Raw genomic sequence first — 5,171 nt, forward strand, 5'->3', positions numbered from 1 at the left:
AACTATTATTATTATTATTATACAAATATTCCTTTTCAAATTTAAAACCTTTGTAATGAATATGATACAGTTAAAGTCAGAATTATTCGCCCTCCTATGAATTTTCTTTTTTCTTCTTCAAATATTTCCCAAATGATGTTTAACAGAGCAAGGAAATTTTCACAGTATTTCCTATAATATTATTTTTTTCTGGAGAAAGTCTTATTATATTTCGGCAAAAAAAAGGCAGTTTTAAATTTTTCAAAAAACATTTTAAGATCAATATAATTAGCCCCTTAAAGGTGTTGTATGTAAGTTTTTGACTCTTCTAAAGTATAAAAATACCATAATATGTTTGCAGATATTTAAGAAACATGCCAAGTGAACATTCTTGTTTATTCGAAAAACAATGCTGAAGTCAGATATTCTGCTTCGAAAATGTCTGTTACGTGTCGGAACGGCAGTCTTTGTTTTGGTTCTTTAACCGGCCAATGCCAATTTAGCCAATTATATGTCAGCACCCAGGGTTGCCTTGGTGAAAAAACGCGTATTTCATTTATTCATTCAGAAAGGCTCTGAAAGCATGCGTCTGTGCCCGAAATGTGACCTCCGGTGGACAGTAGCAGCCTCCGAAATGAGACACAGATTCAGAGTTCCACATGAGGTTATTAAAAAATAATATAAATATTACGAGCGTAAACATTAGGTGAGCAGGTTACATTGTAACACCGTGTCCTAACAACACGATTCGTGACGAGAGACGCAGTGATGAGCAATTCGGCTGTTTGCACAAGATGAAACACGACAGAAATTTAAATACAGCCACTCAGAAGCACAGAATATGCACTCACTCACTAAATGGTAAGGTTTATAATCTAATGAATACATATTAAACCTCTTTAACATTATTACATGTACATGTTGAATCACTGATACTGTATGTGTTGGCGTGCACTGAGTCAAAGTTCAGTTTCAAACTGTTTATGTTGTTTTCAAGATCTAATGTAAACTATCTGCTGCTTTCAGCAATCTGGCAACCTGCGCTTGCGTTTGTTTTGATCCAGAAATGCAATATTTAGTTTAACCACTGGGTGTCAAACTTACATACTGCACCTTTAGCTTTACTTAAGCAATAATTTCTTTTGTCTGTCAACAGAACAAACCAACATTATACAATGGTTTGCTTAATTACCCTAACTTGCCTAATTAACCTAGTTAAGCCTTTATATGTCACTTTAAGCTGAATACAAGTATCTTAAAAAATATCTAGTCAAATATTATTTACTGTCATCATGGCAAAGACAAAAATAAATCAGTTATTTGCAATGAGTTATTAAAACTATTATGCTAAGAAATGTGTTGAAAAAAAATCTTCTTACCGTTAAACAGAAATTGGGGAAAAAAATATATAGGAGTGCTAATAATTCTGACTTCAACTGTATTTTTCAACATAATCCATAATCATCCTCCACAAACCCAACACTTTTTCTTCCCTCTTCTTTCCTGTAATCTAAGACGGAGCAGGAAAAGCGGGAAACCGTTCTGATACCCGTCGCCAGAACTCCTGGGGGCCAAAGGACCACAAAAAGGCCTCTGTGGAGGAGAGATCCGGGGTCGCTTTCATGTCTGGGTCCCCGGTCACTTAAATCCGTAGGTGCTGAGAGGGGGAGCGATCCGACTGGCCAGCATTCCCAGAGTGCCATCTGATCCAGACGAGCATTAAAACATCCTGTAACTGATGACTGAATTACACTCCACTCATTCCACAGCTCAGCAGGAGCGCAGATACAGTTGGAGTCAACATCATTAGCCCTCCTGTGTTTTGATTTTCCGAATATTTCCCAAATGATGTTTAACAAAGCAAGGAATTTTTCACAGTTTTTCCTATAATATTTTTTCTTCAGGTGAAAGTCTTATTCGTTTTATTTCTGCTAGAATAAAAGAAGCTTTATTTTTAAAAAACATTAAGGTCAATATTATTAGCCCCCTTAAGCAATATTATTTTATTAATTGGCTACAGCAGGGGCGCATAGGTTTGCTCTTGACATTAGTGGGGACGGGTGAATCAAACCCGACACACCCAAAGAATGAATATTGTTTTTTATACATATTAATTATATAAATACATTATATTAATTATATAAAAGCAGCATAATTATATAACATTGATGCTGTTAAAATGTATTATTAATTAATCATCTCTTCAAACAATTCATTAAGTTAAATTAAATTAGTGTTAAAGGAATGTTTATTACCTGATAAAGAAAATTTAATAAAAACTTCCATTTATATTAGCCATAGTGCAAAAGAAATATGTCATATATCAGTATTAATAAAATATGGAGCACGGGCTGTAGATTTTCAGACAAATAGTTTCAATGGAAATTCAACATGCTACTCTGAGAGATTAGGAGAATTTATGGGGATCATATACTTTTACATTTAGCTGTTTATTTTGTGGGGCGTCACACATTTTGTGCCGCCTGGGGAAACAATATATACAATTAATTGTTTTTAAATATAAGTTAAACAGCTGGCCATTTATTCTGACTCAAACAGAAAACGACAGCTGGGGCCTTGCGATGCACTGCTGACACCACCTGAGCCCTCATCAGAGTTCAACCTGAAAAAACCCTGTCGGAGTGAAGTAGATCAAGTGGTGAGGAGAGCAAGGTCAAGCTCAGCACCAGGCCTGAGTGGAGTGACTTACAAGGTATGGGAGAGGAGAAGTCTGAGAACATCGACCAGTTTCGGGTCATCTACTTGCTCAGTGTGGAGAGCAAAATATTCTTCAGCACTGTGGCCAAGAGACTCTCCAACTTCCTGTTGAGCAATAAGTACATCGACAAGTCTGAGCAGAAGGAAGGTATACCAGGAGTCCCAGGTTGCCTGGAACACACAGGCATGGTTACTCAGCTCATTAGGGAGGCAAGAGAAGGCAGGGGGACCTGGCTGTGTTGTGGTTGGATCTCACCAATGCCTATGGCTCAATACCCCACAAGCTGGTGGAGGTCGCACTGGAGAAACATAACGTACGTACCCCACAAGGTGAAAGGCCTCATCATGGACTATTACAGCAAGTTCAGCTTGAGTCTCCTCTGGCCAGTTAACATCAGATTGGCACCAGTTTGAGGTAGGGATAATCACTGGTTGCACCATCTCAATGACCCTCTTTGCGCTGGCAATGAATATGATGGTCAAAGCAGCTGAGACAGAGTGCAGAGGCCCACTCAGCAAGTGCGGAGTAAGGCAACCTCCCATCAGAGCCTTCATGGACAACCTCAGTCACAACTGCGGTACCAGGAGCAAGATGGATCCTCCAAGGGTTGAAGAGGCACATGGCATGGGCATGCATGAGCTTGAAACCTGCAAAATCTAGATCCTAGGTGCTTAAGAAGGGGAAAGTCAGAGATGAGTTCCGCTTCAGGCTGGGACAACATCAAATCCCATCAGTCACTGAGAGACCAGTAGAAAAGAGTATCGGGAAGGCCTTTAACTGTAGCAGCAATGACAGAGACTCCATCAGGGAAACCAGCACTGACATGAAGGCCTGGTTGAAAGCAGTGGATAAATCAGGGCTTCCTGGAAGATTTAAGGCTTCGGTTTACCAACATGGAATCCTCCTAAGACTCCACTAGCCCTCGCTACTCTATGAGGTCCCCATGACGGTGGTTGAAGGTTTGAAGCAACAGGTGAGCAGCTATCTACGCAGATAGGATGGGAGGGATAGGCTGGGATTTCCAGGCAGCCTAAGTAACATCACTCTGTATGGGAACACCAACAAGCTCAGACTTCCTTTTGGCTCAGTCAGGGAGGAGTTCATTGTGGCACGGGCATGGGAACATCTGCAGTATTCTGGATCCAGAGATGCGAAAGTGTCCGGGGCAGAGATTGTCGTCAGAACAGGGAGGTTGTGGAGGGCAGCAGAGGCAGTCCAACAAGTGTAAACCCGGCTAAAGCACAAGGCCATCCTTGGGGCAGTAACACAAGGCCGAGCCGGACTTGGGAGACTAGCAGCATTCAAGGGGTCTACGACATTCTTCCCAGCCCATCTAACATGTACATATGGGGCAGAGTAGAGACACCAGCATGCCTGCTGTGTTCTAAGCCAGGGACACTAGAACACATCTTGAGCAGCTGCTCCAAGGCACTAGGTGAGGGTCGGTATACAACCGATACCGCCAAGCCACAGCCAAGGCCATTCACTTCATTAAGGCAGGACATAGGCCAGAGAAAACATCAAAGAGCTACCCTGCTGGGTTGCTCTCCACGGCCTGATACTGGGTGATGTCAGTTGATCTAGAGAGGCAACTGAAGATTCCACCACACATCACCCAGTCCACATTGAGACCTGACATAATCTTGGTCTCTGAGGCCACAAGACCACTAATCCTGCTAGAGCTAACAGTGCCCCGGGAGGAGAGGATGGAGGAGGCTTAGGAGAGAAAGAAGAAAAAATATCAGGAGCTGGTGGAGCAGTGTCAGGCGAATGGGTGGAGGACCAGGTGTAAGCCAGTGGAAGTGGGCAGTAGAGGATTTGCCAGCTACACCCTGAGCAAGCCCTATGGTACACTGGGAATAACAGGCGCCAACCAAAGAAGAGTGATAATTAACAACGTGGAGGCAGCGGAGAAAGCATCCAGATGGCTCTGGTTGAAGAGGGGGGAACGGTGGGGGCAGTAGCATGCCATTTGGACACAGGCCAGGGTCTGATCAGTCTCAGTTGGGTCGCCTGGAAAAGGGTGTCTGTTGCAAGGCCCGAAACACTCTGTGAGTCCAGGAAACAACACTGATGATAGGTCCAAGGTTGTGCATCAGAAGATGTTTCTGTAACAGTTCTATAACAGTTGAGTTTTTAACCCATTCAGCTGATCTACGGGTCTGCAGAAGGCGCAGGGATATTATGCAGAGCCTGAAAATAGTCCCCAGCAGCACCAAGCCCTACACTTGCACCACTAGTTAGAATCTGTGTAATATCATTGCATCTGCTGCAAATACAGAAACAAATTTTCTGGATTATTACGTCAGAATGATAGTATAGTTCCTAGCCATAGCAATCTAGAAAACAGCATCTTGTCATTGCTATTCATCACTTGACATGTTGTCGATCTAAGTACATCAGAATCAGAATCAGAATCAGAATCGGTTTTATTGCCAAGTGTGCTTCACACACACAAGGAATTTGTTTTGGC

At 42.3% G+C, this 5,171-nt stretch overlaps 1 pseudogene; it reads left to right on the forward strand.

Annotated features, from left to right (window-relative positions):
- Positions 1–2,694: 2,694 nt before the first annotated feature.
- On the forward strand, positions 2,695–4,662 carry LOC130235491 (uncharacterized; annotated as a pseudogene).
- The last annotated feature ends 509 nt before the right edge of the window (positions 4,663–5,171 follow it).

Source organism: Danio aesculapii, chromosome 9 (genome assembly GCF_903798145.1).
Source record: "Danio aesculapii chromosome 9, fDanAes4.1, whole genome shotgun sequence".
Classification (NCBI taxonomy): domain Eukaryota; kingdom Metazoa; phylum Chordata; class Actinopteri; order Cypriniformes; family Danionidae; genus Danio; species Danio aesculapii.